Genomic DNA, 21,182 nt, shown 5'->3' with positions numbered 1-21,182 from the left:
CAAAACTATGTTGAATTAACAGTGGTGAGCATGAACATCCTTGTCTTGTTCCTGATCTTAGAGGAAATGCTTTCAGTTTTTCACCATTAAAAATGATGTTTGCGGGCTTCCCTGGTGGTGCAGTGGTTGAGAATCTGCCTACCAATGCAGGGGACCCGGGTTCGAGCCCTGGTCTGGGAAGATCCCACGTGCCGTGGAGCGACTGGGCCCGTGAGCCACAATTACTGAGCCTGCGCGTCTGGAGCCTGTGCTCCGCAACAAGAGAGGCCGCGATAGTGAGAGGCCCGTGCACCGCGATGAAGACTGGCCCCCGCTTGCCACAACTAGAGAAAGCCCTCGCACAGAAACGAAGACCCAACACAGCCATAAATAAATAAATAAATACTTAAAAAAAAAAAAAGAATGTTTGTTGTGGGTTTGTCATATATGGCCTTTATTATGTTGAGGTAGGTTCCCTCTATGCCCATTTTCTGGAGAGTTTTTATCATAAATGGGTGTTGAATTTTGTCAAAAGCTTTTTCTGCATCTATTGAGATGGTCATATGGTTTTTCTCCTTCAATTTGCTAATATGGTGTATCACATTGATTTATTTGCATATATTTAAGAATCCTTGCTCCCCTGGGATAAATCCCACTTGAACATGGTGTATGATCCTTTTAATGTGTTGGTGGATTCTGTTTGCTAGTATTTTGCTGAGGATTTTTGCATCTATGTTCATCAGAGATATTGGTCTGTAATTTTGTTTTCTTGTGATATCTTTGTCTAGTTTTGGTATCAGGGTGAGGGTGGCCTCATAGAATGAGTTTGGGAGTGTTCCTCCCTCTGCAAAGTTTTGGAAGAGTTTGAGAAGGATGGGTGTTAGCTCTTCTCTAAATGTTTGATAGAATTCGCCTGTGAAGCCACCTGATCCTGGACTTTTATCTGTTGGAAGATTTTTTAATCACAGCTTCAATTTCATTACCTGTGATTGGTCTGTTCATATTTTCTATTTCTTCCTGGTTCAGTCTTGCCAGGTTTTACCTTTCTAAGAATTTGTCCATTTCTTCCAGGTTGTCCATTTTATTGGCATATAGTTGCTTGTAGTAGTCTCTTAAGATCCTTTGTATTTCTGCTGTGTCGGTTGTTACTTATCGTTTTTCATTTCTAATTCTATTGATTTGAGTCTTCTCCCTTTTTCTCTTGATGAGTCTGGCTAATGGTTTATCAATTTTGTTTATCTTCTCAAAGAACCAGCTTTTAGTTTCATTGATTTTTGCTATTGTTTCCTTCATTTCTTTTTCATTTATTTCTGATCTGATCTTTATGACTTCTTTCCTTCTGCTAGCTTTGGGGTTTTTTTGTTCTTCTTTCTCTAGTTGCTTTAGGTGTAAGGTTAGGTTGTTTATGAGATTTTTCTTGTTTCCTGAGGTAGGATTGTATTGCTATAAACTTCCTTCTTAGAACTGCTTTTGCTGCATCACATAGGTTTCGGGTTGTCGTGTTTTCATTGTCATTTGTTTCTAGGTATTTTTTTGATTTCATCTTTGATTTCTTCAGTGATCTTTTGGTTATTTAGTAACATATTGTTTAGCGTCCATGTGTTTGTTTTTTTTAGTTTTTTCTTCCTGTAATTGATGTCTAACCTCATAGTGTTGTGGTTGGAAAAGATGCTTGAAATGATTTCAATTTTCTTAAATCTACCAAGGCTTGATTTGTGACCCAAGATGTGATCTACACTGGAGAATGTTCCGTGTGCACTTGAGAAGAAAGTGTATTCTGCTGCTTTTGGATGGAATGTCGTATAAATATCAGTTAAATCCATCTGGTGTAATGTGTCATTTAAGGCTTGTGTTTCCTTATTAATTTTCTGTCTGGATGATCTGTCCATTGGTGTAAATGGGGTGTTATAGTCCCACACTATAATTGTGTTCCTGTTTTATGGCTTTTAGCATTTGCCTTATATACTGAGGTACTCCTACGGTGGGTGCATAAATATTTATATGTTATATCTTCTTCTTGGATTGATCCCTTAATCATTATGTAGTAACCTGCCTTGCCTCTTGTAACAGCCTTTAACATCTATTTTGTTTGATATGAGTATTGCTACTCCAGCTTTCTTTTGATTTCCATTTGCATGGAGTATCTTTTTGCATCCTTTCACTTTCAGTGTGTATGTATCCCTAGGTCTGAAGTGGGTCTCTTGTAGACAGCATATATATGGCTCTCGTTTTTGTACCCATTGAGCCAGTCTGTGTCTTTTGGTTGGGGCATATAATCCATTTACATTTAAGGTAATTAGCAATATGTATGTTCCTACTACCATTTTCTTAGTTGTTTTGGGTTTGTTTTTGTAGGTCTTTTTTCTTCTATTGTGTTTCCCACCTAGAGGAGTTCCTTTAGTATTTGTTGTAAAGCTGGTTTGGTGGTGCTGAATTCTCTTAGCTTTTGCTTGTCTGTAAAGGTTTTGATTTCTCCATCGCATCTGAATGAGATCCTTGTTGGGTAGAGTAATCTTGGTTGTAGGTTTTTCCCTTTCATCACTTTAAATATATCCTGCCACTCGCTTTTGGCTTGCAGAGTTTCTGCTGAAAAATCAGCTGATAACCTTATGGGGATTCCCTTATATGTTATTTGTTGCTTTCCCTTGCTGCTTTTAATATTTTTTTCTTTGTATTTAATTTTTGTTGGTTTGATTAATATGTGTCGCGGTGTGTTTATCTTTGAGTTTATCCTATATGGGACTCTCTGCATTTCCTGGACTTGGATGGCTTTTTCCTTTCCCATGTTGGGGAAATTTTCAACTATAATCTCTCCAAATATTTTCTCAGACTCTTTCTCTTCTTCTGGGACCCTTATAATTCAAGTGTTGGTGCGTTTAATGTTGTCCTAGAGGTCTCTGAGACTGTCCTCACTTCTTTTCATTCTTTTTTCCTTATTCTGCTCTGCAGCAGTTATTTCCACTATTCTATCTTCCAGCCTACTGATCCATTCTTCTGCCTCAGTTATTCTGCTATTGATTCCTTCTAGTATATTTTTCATTTCAGTTATTGTGTTGTTAATCACTGTTTGTTTTTTCTTTAGTTCTAGGTCCGTGTTAAACATTTCTCATATTTCCTCTATCTGTGCCTCCATTCTATATCCTAGTATTTGGATCATCTTTACTATCATGACTCTGAATTCTTTTTCAGGTAGATTGCCTATTTCCTCTTCATTTATTTGGTTTTGTGAGTTTTTACCTTGCTCCTTAGTCTGCAAATATTTCCCTGTCTTCTCATTTTGTCCAACTTACTGTGTTTGATGTCTCCTTTCTGCAGGCTGCAGGGTCATAATTCCTTTTGCTTTTGGTGTCTGCCCAACTTGGTTGAGGCTGGTTCAGTGGCTTGTGTAGGCTTCCTGGTGGGAGGGACTAGTGCCTGCACTCTGTTGGGTGGAGCTGGATCTTGTCCCTCTGATGGGCAGGGCTGTGTCAGGTGGTGTGTTTTGGAGTGTCTGTGAGCTTAGTATGACTTTAGGCCACCTGTCTGCTGATGGGTGGGTTTGTGTTCCTGTCTTGCTTGTTGTTTGGCGTGAGGCATCTTACACTGGAGCCTGCCGGCAGTTAGGTGAAACTGGGTCTTGGTGTTGAGATGGAGACCTCCAGGACAGCTCTCACCAATTAATATTCCCTGAGGCCAGGAATTCTCTGGCGGTCCAGTGTTCTGGACTCAGTGCTCCCACCCCAGAGGCTCAGGCCCAACCCCCGGCCAGTGAACCAAGACCCTGCAAGCTACACAGCATGGCAAAAAAGAAAAAAAAATGGGGAGTGGGGAAAGGAAACAGAGAAATAAAACCCAAGACAAATAGCAAAGACAAAAAGAAACAAATAGCAACATCAACAATTAAAAAAAGGGAATAAACAGAGCAAACAAAACCCAAGACAAATGGTAAAAGCAAAACCAAACAAAAAAAACAAAGAAACACATACACAAAAGAAACAAAGCAAAAGCAAAGAATACAAAAAAAAGAGAACAACCAGACAAAAGAACCCAAGAACGAAATCAAACAATTAAAAACAAAACTAACAAAACAAAAAACAGAAGACAAAAGAAAAGCAGAATGCAAAGTAAAAAAAAAAAAAAAAACATAAAGAAACACACAAGATACGATTAAAAAAGATAAAAACAAAACAGAAGAGAAAAAAACAAAACGAGTAAAAAACACAAAACAATGAAATCGTAAATACAGAAAAATTTTAAAAATAAAAATGTATTAAAAAGTTAGAAAATAAAAAATAATAAAAACAACAGAACAAAACATAAAAAAATAATAGTAATCATAATATTTTCCTGGGGTCTCAGCTGTCAGTGTCTTTGCCCCCACTATGAGCCACAGCCAACCTCCTCCTCCCCAGGATGCTTCTTCAATACCTCTAGGTAGGTCTCTTGTCATTCTGTAGGCACTGTGAGGACAGCTCAGACTCTGACCTGGCCCAACTCCCGTGTGTACTTGTACCCAAAGTCCACAGCTGCTAAGGCTAGACCTGTCTCAGTTGTGGGAACACTTGTCCATTCAGATATTCCATAGATGCAGGGTTTACCAAGCTGATTGTAGGAATTTAATCTGCAGCTTGTGCAGCTGCACAGAAAGATTTTCGTTCCTCTTCCTTAGTTGCCCCGCCCCTGGGGCTCAGGTGTGGTTTTAGCCCCACCTCTGCATGTGGGCCACCCACAGATGTCTGGTCTCGAGGCTGCCCTGGAACACTTGGGTCTGCCCCAGTGAGGACAAGGTGCAGAGGTGGCACAGCTGCCAGGGTCGCAGGTGCCTCGGCAGCGACAGGTGAGCAGGGAAGCTGGCAGCCATGGGTGCGAGAGATTCAGCACTAGTGGGAGCCTTTCCTAGGGCCCAGCAGCCAGCATGACAGCATCAGCCCTGGCGGGGGCCTTTCCTAGTACCTGGCAGCAGGCGAGCCCCTATTTGATTTAAGTCATTCCATCTTTGGCTGATAGTATTAAGAAGTTATCTTTTTAAAAATTTGATCTTCTGTCTTATTGCTTTCATCGGTGCAATTTGATCTATTTTAAAACACAGTTGCACTACATTTTTTTTAAGCTTGAAGAAAGAATATTAGAGGAGTCAATTTACTTTGAAAGGAAAAAAAAGGCACTGAGCAGTGTTTTAATAACTGGAAAGGAGATTTGAACATCCAGTGAATTAGTTATATTTGAATATGACAGATAATTTTAGAAGCTTCATTTGTTCACTCTTTTGAGTACAATAATGGATGACAGAAGAGTCATTTTCTTTGTGAAAGATTAGTATCCTGAAATACACTGAGAAATACATCCATCTCAATGTTCAGAATTCATCATAAAATGTTAGAGCTGGAAAGGATCTCACAGCTTAATTTCTCAGAACTCATCATCTTGTGGAAGAGAAAACTGGAACCAAGGTAAGCTACCTGATTAATCCTCCTCCCCAAACAGAATAAGGATGGGAACCCAGGCTTCCTCTCTCCCAGCTTGTCAGTACTGCCACTCCAGGCAAAATGCTCTAGGGAGCTCACACAGCAAAGAATCTCTTCTTTCTATCTCAAGTCAATAATCATTGAGTTTCCTGTGAAACTGGCAAAACCAATCAGAGGTAGTGAGATGTCCACATTTTGGGGATAAATTTCATTTAAAACATTTAAATATTTTTAGATTTTTAATGGTTGAAACAGTCAAGAACACTCTACTGGAATAAAATCTCTTTGAACAAAACTTTACAAAGGACAAATAAATATTTTATTCAGGATTTATACACTTAATATCATCCATAAAATAACAAATGCTAATTACTGGGCCTACTCTGGCATATTTTTAATTCACCAAAGGGGGGGAAATTAAATAGATTAAGCAAAAACTGGCTTAAATGGAGCACATCTGTAGTTGAATGATGAAAGTGACTTTAATCATATTTATCCTGCCTCACAATTGGGCTATTTATTGGCTAGCTGGTTGCCTCAAATTTTCATAAAGTTTAAATAACAGAATTAATTCACAATGGGCTAATCTTGTTCATCATTCAAATAAAGCTAGACTTTACTTCAAGTGCATTATGTCATGGCAAGTAATTTTAGAGTTCCTGGGTTTCTAGGTTATTTGGAGTTAGGACATAGGCTAGGGCCAAGGGTATCAAGGCTAAAGCACCATTATTAAAGAATGACTCAATTTCAGAAGCTGAATGAGGAGCAAGGTAGGAACAGTCAAATACAGTTCCTTTAGGATCTCAGGAGAGCTGCATCCCATTATTAACACAACCTGATTCCAGTAAAAACGGGCCATTCACCATGAATCAGGGTAGAAGAAGAGAAAGTAGGGCTGTCAACAGAGAAGGTGCCTGGGGCTTTGAATATAGATGTCTCACATAATTGTGCATTTACCTTCACTTTCAGCAGACTCATAATTATTTCATGGGTGTAGCACCATTGTACAGCCCACAGAATTTTTACACATTATTCACCCATCCATGAATTGACTTAATTGCTGATTTCTGAAATTCTCTCTTTAGAGATTCATTTGTTTGGCATTATGCAAATCCCATTATCAGTTATTCATACATTAGCATAAATAATTATAGCATCTTGATTAAGGCTGATTAAACTTTCCATTCATCAAAGAGAAATGCAGATACTCTGGATCTAGATATATTATTTTTATTTTACTTTACCTTCTAAATAGTGCCTGTAGAAAGCTAACTATTAGATAAGGTTTTCTCAGAGCCCAATAGCTAGATCGTTGGGAAGGTGAGGGAGAGAATAAACAAACTAGAGGTTCCATTGTATAGGAAGATCTGTTAGTTTATTAGAAAGATAATTTAGTGAATCCTAAACTTTTTTATTTTGGGTTTTTTTTTATTCTAAACATTTTTAAGCCATATAATCATCCATAATTTTGGCTTTAGGTGACTTTTAAGTTCTCCAATATAAAGAGAAGCTTAATAGTTGGGCTCTGCTTGGAAAGTACACGTAGGTCCCAAATATCTGTATCTTTTTATTAATTTGTCATTTCTCACCTATTATGTAGCCTTCTCCTCAGATATCTTTTAAGACTCTAGATTTATTTAGTCATAAAGTTGACTAAATGTTAGACTCAACTAGAGTTTTCATTTTACATTGACAGTAAGATAGAAAGGGGACCAAAGAACTTGAGGGTGTATATATCAGTCAGGTTCAACCACAGAAACAAAACTGGTATGATGTATATCATCATATGTATGATATGATACATATTCTATATATATGTATGTGTATAAATCATATATATTACATAATTATACATAATATACTACATAATTTATATAGTGTGTGTGTATGTGTATGTAAGTATATGTGTGTGTATGTATATATATGTATGACAAGGAATTGGCTCATGTGATTGTGAGGTCTGGGTAAGCAAGTCCAAAATCCATAGGGCAGGCAGCCTGGAAGGGAAGATCATGGGTGGGCTGGAACCCATGGCACAAGCTGAAGCTGTGGTCCACAGGCAATCAGAAGGTAACATTTTAAATAGGATAGAACTCCATGGGCATGGTCAGAAGCTGTTGTCCATAGGTGGAATTTCTTCTATATCTTGTAGACATATCAGTCTGGCTTTTAAGGCCTTCCACTTGATTCAGTCAGGCCCACTCATAGTATTCAGGATAATACATCTTACTTAAAGTTAATTGATTAGGGACTTTAATTTTATCTGCATATATTTCCATAGCAACACCTAGGTTGGTGTGTGATCAAATAACTGGGGACTATAGTCTAGATAAATTGACATATCACAAAAGTCATCACAGTGTATAAAAGGGAGAGGTCATGGTGATGGGCCATAGGACCTAACAAGGGTAGCCCCTAAAGACATGACAATTTCTTTCTAACATCTTCAACCCTTCCTCTCTGGGACTTTTTCCTATTAATCCCCCACCCCCACCCCCCGCCGCTTTTTTTTTTTGGCAGCACCATGCGGCTTGCAGCATCTTAGTTCCCCAACCAGAGGCTGAACCTGGGCCACAGCAGTGAAAGTGCCAAGAGTCATAACCACTGGACCGCCAGGGAATTTCCTGATATTTCATTATTATCAAGTCTGTTAATTAAAAATAAGCATCTCTCTTGCTTCACAGCACTCTCTTATTATCTTCTTCCTAATTTTTCCCTTTATTTCACATGCAAGCCTCTTTATAAATTTACCCACCTAAGATCAATTGCTATATGAGCTTGTGCAGCCGCTGAAATATTCTCTCTCGTCATCACAGACACAATCTTTTCTTAACAAAACTGATCATCGACTCCTGTCACCACTTTTAATTGACTTGGTGGTAGGAGTACTACACTGAAATAAGTAATAAATATAATAAAGAGGACTCCACAGAAATAAACACATGAATTACTTGAAAAGTAGTAAAGAAACAAAGGAATAAAATAAATGAAGATGGAAAGGTAAAACTTAAACTGTCATTATCCCAGATGTTACAATTTTCTATATCAAAAGGCCTGTGAGGCTCACGGACATAGAGAACAGACTGGTGATTGCCAAGGGGGAGGGGGTTAGGGGAGGGATGGAGTAGGAGATTGGGGTTAGCAGATGTAAACTATTATATATGGAATGCATAAACAACAAAGTCCTACTGTATAGCACAGAGAACTATATTCGGTATCCTATGATAAACCATAATGGAAAAGAATATAAAAAATAATGTATATATATGTATAACTGAATCAGTTTGCTATACAGCAGAAATTAACACAACACTGTAAGTCAACTGTACTTCAAATTAAAAAAAATTTTTTAAAAAGGCCTGTGAATCTCGGGGCTTCCCTGGTGGCGCAGCGGTTGAGAATCTGCCTGCTAATGCAGGGGACAGAGGTTCGAGCCCTGGTCTGGGAAGATCCCACATGCCGCGGAGCAACTAAGCCTGTGAGCCTCAACTACTGAGCCTGCGTGTCTGGAGCCTGTGCTCCACAACAAGAGAGGCCACGATAGTGAGATGCCCGCGCACCGTGATGAAGAGTGGCCCCCGCTTGCCGCAACTAGATAAAGCCCTAGCACAGAAATGAAGACCCAACATAGCAATCAATCAATCAATAAATAAATCTTAAAAAAAAAAAAAAGGCCTGTGAATCTAAAGACAAATAATCAGAATTTAGATCTTAGCAAAAGTTATTAAAATAAAATGGCAACCCCCAAATTGATTTCATTTCTATTATCCAGCAGCAAATAGTTTGAAAATATAATGTTTTTAATGATATCCTAGACATAAACATCAAAGAAATAAAGTACTAAAGAATAAATTTAACAAATGAACTGTAAAGCCTTTGTAGAGGTCTTAAAACTGTGTTAAAAGATAGACCTATAGAATACTATACTTAGTGAAGTAAGTCAGACAGAGAGAGACAAATACTATATCATTTATTTGTGGAATGAATAATACAAATCAACCTATATACAAAACAGACTCTCAGATATAGATGACAAACTATGGTTACCAAAAGGGAGAGGGAGGAAGGGAGGGACAAATTAGGAGTATGGGATTAACAAATACAAACCACTATACTTAAAACAGATAAGCAATAAGGATTTACTGTATAGCACAGGGAATCACATTCAGTATCTTTTAATAAACTGTAATGAATAAAATCTGAAAACAAATAACTGAATTACTTTGCTATAAAACTAACACAATATTGTAAATCAACTATATTTCAATAAAAAATAAAAGAAATGTTTAAATGAAAAGATAAATCATGCAAATAGGAAAAATACCCATTGTATAAATGTCTATTATCTTTGAATTAAATATATAAGTTTGATGCTATCCAACTCGAATCCCAACAGGAATTTTTGTGTTTTTAGGTTGTTATCACTGAAGGACCAAGAAAAATATATTATTCTAAGATCAGGGGAAGTAAGTTAAGCAATTGGGGGTTGGTAATTCTGTCACAATCTGCTTCTAATGTTTGGTAATTAAAAGCAATATAATCTTCCCAAATGTCCATTCAAACTCAATGAAATATTTAAAATTTAATATCTAGTGAAAATCTCAGGACATATTTTTCACAGGCCTTCTGCAATTTCCTTTCTTCCCAGCACCGCTCACCTCTTCCAAATTGAGATATCTGCTTACACCTCCTTTTCCGTCCCCCAAAACCATCCTGTCTATGGAGTTCAGACATATATCCATTTATGTATTCTCATGCTTTCACCTAGAAGTATTGTCCTTTTAAATTGGATTTACTTAGACATATTTATTCACGTTGTTTTTCTTGATTTATAGCAATGAAATCTGTCCATGATATAGACAAGACAAAAAGTCTTTTCTTTTTAAACTCATTTTAATAAAAAAAAATCAGAACTTCAAGCATTTTTGTGATTTACAAACTTTGGTTTAGCCTCAATGAGTCTCCTGCCTTGTGGCTGAGATTTAAGAGCCATTACATCAACCACTAGGTGGAATCTCCTGGATTATTAAAATATGAAACCATAAATATCTCTTAATGAAAGAATGTATTCATTTCTCTGTATTTTGATTTTATCATCAGGCAATGGAGATAGCAGTATCTGTTGTTTCTCTTGGGATTATTGTGCAGCTCAAATTTTTGAAAAAGCCATAAACCACCCTATAAATAAGCAGTATTAAATGGATTTAAAACTTAGATTACTTCAAATACAGGAGAAAAGGGAACCGTTTTCAAAAGTTAACTGTCTTTTACATGGAATTGGAATCTCTTAAAAAACAGAATAGAAGGTAGAAATGCCAAAGTCTAAATGTATTTCCATTCACATGAAAATAAAATATGAGGCACATCAAGAGAATAGGGAACATTTTAGAGTTAACTCACAGAACAACTAAAAAGAGTTTCTAAAACAACTGTTCTTCAAATAGATGACTAAAAATGAGGAAAGGAACAAATATGATTTAAGAGCACATGGGCATGGCACAGTAAAGCTTGCCGGAAAGAGATCAGACCTCCATTAGAGAAAGACAGTCTTACACCGAATGAAATAGAAGGATTTGATTATATATCCCTTGAATGGAACTAGAGTTTACTCTCCATTTGGAGAATGTGGTTTTATTAACGATTTTCTAAAAGCAGGAACACCTCTAAATGAACTCTGAGAACACAGAATAGGAGGCGGCAGTGCTCAAACATTACTACACACAGCTTTGTGTTCACATGGTTTGTCTGATTAGAAATCTCTTGCTCCTAGAAACCAACTTTAGTGGATGCTCTTGGGGACCAACTCAGATTGCATTTACCAGGTTATTGTACTCATCTTGTAGATTCACTGAGTTTGGGCTACTAAAGGCTGATAGACGCTTCTCTCTCTGGTCTCAAAATTGCCTTCTACCAAAGGGAAGCCAGACCCTGCCTCACTTTGGCCAATGACTTATGTATGTGGGTTTCAAGAAAAAGACTGATGCCCTTGCTTCTGGGTGGGATATCTTCTGTGGCACAATTCATGTTCTAGAATTCCTCATGAGATCAGGCTGAAACTACTCTCTTGCTGCCATAACTTCCTTTCCCACCTCCCACAATTCCCCCCCAATCCCCCCCACCCCGCCACACACACACACACACCTTACCCTGCTTCCTTCACCTTCTCCTCAGTACACTTCTCAGTAAAACACTGAAACAAGAATCCCTGGGTTAAGACTTGTTTCTAAGGAATCCAACCTAAGATACCATATCAAGGATGGCCATGCACTATTTAACATCCTAAACTTCACTGTAACCAAGTTGAGGGATTTTTGGTTTCAACATACTTTGTAAAATTTTCTAACACAGAGACAAATATCCATTGAAAATTGAGCGAGTATTCTGTTCTACTAAATTGCAAGTCTCATATAGCTGAACAAATCCTGTTACAGAGATGCCTTTCAAGAGATAAATGATGTCTTTTTTAAGGATGGTAACTTTTCTAGGAAAAAGAAAATTACCCTGAACAATATATTGAGCACCATTTCTTCACCAAGGATGTGTCTAATGGGTGTTCTGTACTGCAATTTTATCATGAAGTTTATAATATATCTAGGTATTTGCCAAACTTTTCAATCATGGCTTGCCTTCTTTTTATACTACGTCATAAGGAATAAGATATAATAAATCCTTAGCAGTAACATTTTCCACACCATTCTTCTCAAACGGTGAGATGATTTTGTGATTGGTGACTAGCAGTTTAAAATTTGTGCTTCAGGCATGCCACTGCCTCTAACTTTCTAAATTGCTACTGTAAAAAGTCACTTCAACATTATAGGGTCTCAATTTCTTATTGAACTACTACCCTACTTGATTTTCATCTTTTATTTATTATAGTTTATATCAATTATATATTATTACATAAATCTTCATCAAATACACAGATTTTTTTTAAAGCAAATACTATATACAAGGACATATAGTGAAAATATTGCCTTTCCCCTTTTCTTGTAACCACGAGTACTGTTCCTAATGGGTAAACATTTTTTAAAATTATAGCTTATCATTCAGCTAATTATCTCAACATGTATAAGTAATATGCTCTTTTTCCATAATTTTAGTTGTTATCTATTAACTTCCTGGAATGACATGAATGAAAATGTAGAAAAGATTGGTCATGTGTTAATAATTGTTGAAACTAGGTCATAGGTACATGGTTACTTGTATTCTATTTTTTTCCATAGCTATTTGAAATTCCATCCACTAAGTAGATATTCCCCTAATGTCCTAGGAAAACACCTTATTGGGCCCCCCTGGCCTCCTACTTCAATATTAGTCTACTTTTCATTGTCCTGCTTTACAGCTGACATTCTGAGATTTCCCTTCATTGCTTTTCTGATTGCTACATCCTATCTTTTACTGTTTTACTGTGTTTTACATGTATACATTATCAAACAACTTCCAAAGAAAATATCTGCAATCTGTCTTCATATTTAATTGACAATTCACTTGAATTTTAGGATTAAAATTCTACCAGAATTATGATTGGCATTGTCAACTTTGTGTAATGTTGCCAACATACTGAGCCCATGTGCCTGTTTTCCCTTGTTGTTAACTATTTTCTCTTATCCAAATATTTACAATATTTTTTATTATCCTCATAGTTCTGAAATATTAAAATAATGTGCCAAGGTGTGGGTATACTTTTCAGTTATTGTGCTGGTCTTCAACCAGGAGATGTGTGTGTCCTTCAGATATGGGCAACTATCTTGTACTTTTCCTTTAATATTTTCCATCTCTCTTTTCTTGGAGTTCCCATTTATTGCATAACAAGCCTTCTGGACTGGTCTTATGTTGTCATACTAGAAACCGAATTAGTTCTCATCTTTGAGAGGCTTTTTGACTTAGACGTCTAATCCTTTAACTGATTTTGTACTTCAACATTTATGTTTTTAATTTTCAAAAGTTCTTTTTTTTTTACTTTTTTCATAAGTTCTTTTTTTTCCCTTTTTAGATGTCTCATTTTTTGTGGATACAAAAAACCTCTTTTTACACTAGTTTTTAAAAATGTTTTCTATTCATAACTCATCTTCTCATTCAGGATTATGTTTTCTCTTTGGTTTTGTTTAATCTGGTGCTGGTTCAAATAGTTGGCGATCTTAACTGTTAGCTTAAGAATTAGTGTTGGGATATGGAGACACTGAATAATATCCTCCACACTGACAACGTACTTTGAGATTGAAAAACAAAGCAGGCAACTCCATAAAGTGCAACTTTATGTATGTAAGTGGGTAACTTACATACAGGAAGGATCTGGCAGAGGACAATCCACAGGCATTCACATCTGCACCCTGCACCGCCTACAGGAGTACAGGGGGATTTAAAGGGGCCAAAGCTAAAAATAGAATCTGACTAACAAGGGAGAAGCATGTCCTCACCAATGGGAACCAGGGTTTTTCCTCCCCTGGGGGGTCTCATGACCATTGACCATCTGTGTCAACAAAAGGCATTCTTCCAGTTTTCGTATCAGATGAAGGCAAGGTAAAAGTTGATAGGGAACTTATCTGGCTTGGGGGCATCCCTTGTGAGTAGGCTAAAGCTCAGTCACACAGAGAGGGGAGGTGGTAGGATGCGGGCCTAAAATGGAACTGACAAAACGAAGTCAGTGCGGTTTAGCCACAGAAGCAGTTTTAAGACTAAGAAAATAAAAAGCTAACTTCTGAGCTCTGTGTACATAGAGAGGGGGTACTTGTGTGACTGGATGACTTAGCCATGGGAATGAACACTTATGTTAAGGTTCCTAACTATCTGAAATTTGAAGTCTTTTCTCTGAGGCCATTCATTTTCTCTAGTAATAAATACTTTGCTATTTCTTCAATGATACGGGGGTATAGATTTCTGATTGCTGAGAATTCCTCACCCATGGAGACAACAGGGTTGTCAATTATTTCATTTTTAGTTTTCCAAAGGAGCTGTTTGATTTCAGATACATTTTCCTTTCTACCCATTGTCAAAATCAGTGTTTCCAAGTTTCAAGCCTCTTTGGGAGTCTAGAGGTGGTGTCAGCCCCCTCTCTGTCTCTCCCACTCCATGCCTGCTCTGGCCTGCGTTTCCTCCTGCTCTAGTCCAATTCTTACCACTCTCTGTCTTAACATAAGTTGGATGACTGTCTTCTCTGCTAACGTCTATTCTCCCAGGTTTAGGCATTTAAAGTTTATCATTTTAGTATCAGTTTAGCAAGTTATCGGCTGTGTGAAAGAACAATATGTATTATCTAGCCAGTATCTTTAATGCAATGATAAGACATTTTGTAAAATTCCTTCAAAATCAAAAGAACAAAAACCCTTAAACCTATAAACACCATCAATACTCAAGGTCTCTGTAAGTCCAGATACTACATTTATATTTTGATGTTTCTAAGAGCATTGTATATTAGAAAGGACTTAGAAGTCAAACAGGATAGTATTTGGATCCTACTCTTTCTGTCTGACTTAAGGAAATACATAGCCTCCTGGATTGCATCTGCCTTGTAGCACTTTTTGAGCAGATAAGGAATAAGTCACTTGAAACGATGTCTGAAATACAGTTGGTGCCCAATAAATGCTAGTTCTTTTGTTTAATCTCTTAATGTTTCATTTTTCCTCTCCATTATATACAGTTCTTCTCATGACTCTTTCTATACATACTGGAGGAATTGCATGTAGTCCTTTACCTTTAACCTTGATGCTTCCATGAATATGTCTACACGCAATAGGCTGAAGTCAAAATGCATCTGTTTGCTTTTCCTGGATAACAAACTACCCCAAAATTTAGTGGATTAAACAATAATTATTTATTTAGCTCAGAAATCTGTGAATTGGCAATTTGGGCTTGGCTCTATGGGTTGGTTCTGTTGATCTGGGCCAGCCTTAATAGATCTCAGTTGGACGTGCTGACATGTCTTTGGTCATTTGCTGATTTGACAGGAACTGGCTAGTGTAAGATGCTTCTGCTGGAATCGTTCATTTATTTGCCATGAGGTTTCTCATCTTCCAGAAAACTATACAGTGACGTTCCCATGTCAGCCCACTTCATAAGGGCAGAAGTGGGCAAAAGACTAATTTAAATTTGTACAGTGTCACTTTTGCTACATTCTACTGGCAAAGTCAGTCACGAGGCCAACCTGCATGGCTAAGTGTACTCTCCCTTTCTCATCTCCTGCTAGAAGGAGCATGAAGAATTGTGGCCACTTCTGAATCTATCACATAGAGCAAAGGTATTTAATGTAATGGTCTGTTGAAGATGTGTCCAGGTAACAGTACAATGAAAGGTCTGAGGAATATCAGGTTGAGAACCAGGGCAAGGTTTTACTCAGCAGAATCCCTGATTTTTTGCTGATCACTTTGTTCCCACCTGATTCACAGCAGGGGTAAGGGAAACACGACTTGCTAGCCAATTCTTGCCTGCATCTACTTTTTTGCAGTCTGCTAGGTAAGGATGGTTTTTACACTTTTAAATGGTTTAGAAATATCAAAAGAAGAATATTTCATGAAGTGAAAATCATGTGAAATTCAAATTTCAGTGTTCCTAAATAAAGTTTTGTTAGAAAACAGTCATGCCGCTATAAAGAAATGTTACTCAAATGACAATCTATAAACAACAATATGAGTATTTAAATAAAGATGTATTTTAGAGCTAAAAAAAAAAAAAAAGAAGAAGAAAACAGCCATGCCTGTACATTTACATATCACCTATGACTGCTTTTGGGCTGCAACTGGCAGATTTGAGTAGTGGCAAAAGGGACTGTATGTGGCCCACAAATCCTGAAATATTTACTATCTTATCTTTTATAGAGAAAGTTTACCAACACCTGACTTATAACATATGCCAAGTGTTTGGAGATGGGTGTACCATCCATGCAAAGCTACAAGGAAAAAAATAAAAGTCACCAAAAGCTATGAGAAATAAAGTTTAACACATAGAAAGGTCAAGACTTAAGACTCCCCCTCTGAAACATTAATAGTCTAATACCACTAATTATCTGAAAACAATCTTGGGAAAGGAACTTGGTTTCCCGAGGCTTCTTTTTTATTGGGCATAAGTAGGAAGAACTAACAGATTTATCACATAATTCAAAATAAACAGCAGGAAGGGTTTATTTCACTTTTATCATTTTGATCAGAATGAATGGTTTCCCTAGAACCATGTTTAATCTTTTCAAAATGGAATGCCCAAGTACCTTAAGTTTCTAACCAAACTTCAGTTAGAGTTTGTTTCCAAATCCTAGGAGAAATGGAGTGGAAGGAAAGCAGGAAGATGACAGAAGGGGCAAGGTGGCAGAACAGAAAATGAGAAGTTGACAGTGAGTAATAAAAATCTAATTTTTCCCATGAATTAAAAACGAGAGCAGAATTCACAAGTAGCAGCCATACCAAGAGCTTAAATGGCTTCGAGCTAGGTCTCCCAGCTCCCTAAAATCAAAAGCAGTGTTTTTATAACTGTATACATTTTTCCTTTTTCACAGCACTCTGCACTGTAGCCTCTATCATTTTCATTCATCTATTTTCAGTAAGCTAATTTTTAAAAAAATTTTTATTGGAGTATAGTTGATTTACAATGTTGTGTTAGTTTCAGGTGTATAGCAAAGTGAATCAGTTATACATATACGTACATCCACTCTTTTTTACATTCTTTTCCCATATAGGTCATTACAGAGTATTGAGTAGAGTTCCCTGTGCTATACAGTAGGTCTTTATTAGTTATCTATTTTATATATAGTAGTGTGTATATGTCAATCCATATCTCCCAATTTATTCCTGCCCCCACTTCCCCCTTGGTAACCATCAGTTTGTTTTCTACATCTGTAACTCTATTTCTGTTTTGTAGATAAGTTCATTTGTACCCTTTTTTTAGATTCCAGCAAGCTAATTCTTGATTACAAAATAAAGTATAAGTATATTCAATGAAGACAAATTGGAACATACAAAAAAATTTATTGGAAGTAAATTTAATTTTTTAATCCTCATTACTCAGGGATACATTAATATTTTGTCTTATTTTGTTCTCTACTTTTTAACAATGAACATTTACATTTTCTCATATTATACAAATTTTTTGTCTGCTTAATGTTTCATCAAATTACCATATTTTATAAATACTTTATCTAGTTTGCTTTTTATTCTTGTTAATTTTTCAGTATCATAAATAATAGCATTGAGATTTTGACATAAAGTCATTTTCTTCTGAATTTGCCATTATTTCTTAGGAAAGACTGGGAGGTTATCAGGTCAGCACATATGGATGTTTTGAAGGCTCTGGGTTTATGCTGCCACATCATTTTCTCAAATTTCTTCTTACTGAGGACTAAGATACCTGTCTTTGAAACAGAATGACTGTAAAGATCACTGAATCCCCTGCATTTTATTTTGATTTTGTAACACGCAGCTACGTAGATTGGACGTAGGTTAGTAGCTGCAGCCTTTCTTAGCAAGGCCTGATAAGATGAACAAAGCAATGACTCAATATTATGTAGTTGCAGAACAGCAGACATTCCTGATGAAAGACATTTACCTCCACTTTTATTTTTCCAGCTCTGAGGCACATCAGTCTCAGTGTAAATCTGGATGTGATTCTGACTAAAGCTTACCAAAGCTGTATTAACCCTTAAGTTTGTGTTATATCAGAATTCCCAAATGCTGGGTCAGTAAATTGTGATATTTGAAAACAAAAACAAAACCAGCAAACAAGCAAAAACACATATCCCAGTGCATTCCAGTTCTGGCTCAGCTATGGATTGTCTGGGTGATACCAGGAAAGTCATTTAATCCCTTGATACTTTGATTTTCTCATACATAAGAAATTCTTGGATGTGATGAGTTTCAAGACACCGTAAACTATTTTTAAAAGGCTATTATTCTCATCACATATTTAAAGTACACATACTGGTATTTTCCCTCCCAGAAAGCTCTTCAAATTAACCTCCTTTCTCATTCAAAACAGATTTGGCTGTAAGGGTACCTGTGATTAAAAATCTAAAATGTTTCCCAACATCCTTCTATCCTCCTGTTCAAATCTCTTCCCCAGCAATCGATGCCTAACACCCCTACATTGACATAACTAGGTGAAACCACTGGAGTGATTCTTCATGGGCAAATGCTCATAGGTTTCAAAGTGACTTTCAGATCATACTTATATTAGAAGCAATCAAAAATAATACTCCTTTAAAAAGAAAGGAGAAAAATAGTACCTTATACACAGTTTTAACATAAACTCTTTCACGGTAATATTGTTAAGCTCCAAATAGAATTTCTAAAGGAGTGATAATAGAATATAAATATATGGAACACTGAGCTAATATAGACATTGACATTAATTATAAGTGGGGTTTTTTTGCAGCTAATGTAAAAGGAAATAATTATAGATTACCTTATTATATAAAAAGGGACACACATGTTTTCAGAAAAGATACTTAATTTTCTTCTACTAAGTTCTAAATGAACCACACAATGTAAGCACTGCTTCAACCAAAGTTTAAACAGAAAATACCTCATATCTCAATAGAATTCAAGAGCATAATGTTAATGTACTCCATTGAAGGCCTTCTGAAGCTTCTCTCTAGGTTCACAGCTTATTGTTGTTTTAATTTTTTCACATGAATTAAATGAAATGCAACTAAAAATAAACTTATTTTCCTTGTTACTGTTTAATAGAATCAACAAATGCCATCAACTCAAAATGTAACTGGTCAAATCTCCATTAAGTGGTTTTCCTTATCAAAAGGACTGACAGGGCATCACATATAAATTGTTGCTGATGGACTCATTTACAGGCAGATGATATGTTATATACATCCATAATGAGTACTCTGCATTATCCATTTCCAAAAAGCATCATGTTGTTCAGTGTAAGAAGCTCTGATTTTGGCTTGTCACAAATCAAATATATTTCATCATTCACAGTATCTAATGAACTAGAATTTCTTTCCATAACAGATTCACCATAATTAGAAAATATGTGAAACACACTCCTGAAAATATCTTCCCTAAGCTCTGCTGTAAAACTCCAACCCAAATGTTATCCTCATCACTCCAAGAATCCTGGCGACCCAAAGAGGCCCCAGGACATTATATCCTCTGTCTTCTCCAAATAGTCGAAGAAATGTGGGGAAGAAGTATGTAAACCATTTACGAGGTCCCTACCAGTTACAGGACTGGACTGAGTGATCACCAGAGAGCAAAAGCAGGTTCTCCAAAAATCATCCCCCTCCACGTCCCCAGCCTTACTATAACTCGATTAAAAAATGGATAGAAGGGCTTCCCTGGTGGCGCAGTGGTTGAGAGTCTGCCTGCTAGTGCGGGGGACACGGGTTCGAGTCCTGGTCTGGGAAGATCCCACATGCCGTGGAGCAACTAGGCCCGTGAGCCACAACTACTGAGCCTGTGCGTCTGGAGCCTGTGCTCCGCAACAAAAGAGGCCACGATAGTAAGAGGCCCGCGCACCGCGATGAAGAGTGGCCCCCGCTTGCCGCAACTAGAGAAAGCCCTCGCACAGAAACGAAGACCCAACACAGCCCAAAATATAAATAAATAAATAAATAGATAATATCCTTTAAAAAAAAAATGGATAGAAGACTGAATAGACATTTTTCCAAAGAAGACATATGGATGGCCAACAGGCACATGAAAAGGTGCTCAACATCAATAATCATCAGAGAAATGCAAATTAAAACCACAATGAGGTATCACCTGCCACCAGTAAAAATGGTCATCATCAAAAAGTCTACAAACAACAAATGCTGGAGAGGGTATGGAGAAAAGGGAACTCTCCTACACTGTTGGTGGGAATGTAAATTGGTGCAGCCACTGTGGAAAACAGTATGGAGATTTCTCAAGAAACTGAAATAGAACTACCATATGACTCAGCAATTCCATTCCTCAGTATGTATCTGAGAAAAATGAAAACACTAATTTGAAAAGATACTTGCACCCAACGTTCATAACAGCATTATTTACAATTGCCAAGATTATGGAAGCAACCTAAGTGTCCATAAACAGATGAATGGATAAAGAAGATGTTTTGTGTGTATACACACACACACACACACGCGTGCACACACACACACACACACACACACACACACACAATGGAATACTACTCAGCCATAAAAAAGAATGAAATTTTGCCGTCTGCAACAACATGGATGTACCTAGATGGTATTATGCTTAGCAAAATAAGTCAGACAGAGAAAGATGAATACTGTATGATATCACTTATATGTGGAATCTAAAATAATACAACCAAGTAGTGAATATAACAAAAAAGAAACAGACTCACAGATACAGAGAACAAATTAGTGTTTACCAGTGGGAAGAGGGAAGGGGTGAGGGGCAAGATATATTGTACAGCACAGGGAATATAGCCAATATTTTATAATAACTATAAATGGAGTATAACTTTTAAAAATTGTGAACTATGTTGTAAACCTGAAACTTGTATCATATTGTACATCAACTATACCTCAACTTAAATAAAAGTTTTTTTGAAGAAGTAGTCCCTGCCTTATTACTTTTTAGTGATTATAAATAGATACACTATCAAGCCATTTTTTCCCTGGTTTTACTGTTTCTATAGGACACAAAGAAAGCTATCTTGGGGGTCTCTCCTAAACTGGAAGGAAAGGAAAGAGAACGCTGCCTCCCAGAGGCTGCAAAGAGAGGACAACTTCACGGGCTCACAAAACTCATGGAAGGGTGAGTGCTGTCCATGGTTTCATGGTTAGACACACATCTCATCACCTGGGTT

This window comes from Balaenoptera musculus, chromosome 11 (genome assembly GCF_009873245.2).
Source record: "Balaenoptera musculus isolate JJ_BM4_2016_0621 chromosome 11, mBalMus1.pri.v3, whole genome shotgun sequence".
Lineage (NCBI taxonomy): Eukaryota > Metazoa > Chordata > Mammalia > Artiodactyla > Balaenopteridae > Balaenoptera > Balaenoptera musculus.
This window is presented reverse-complemented; position numbering follows the sequence as displayed.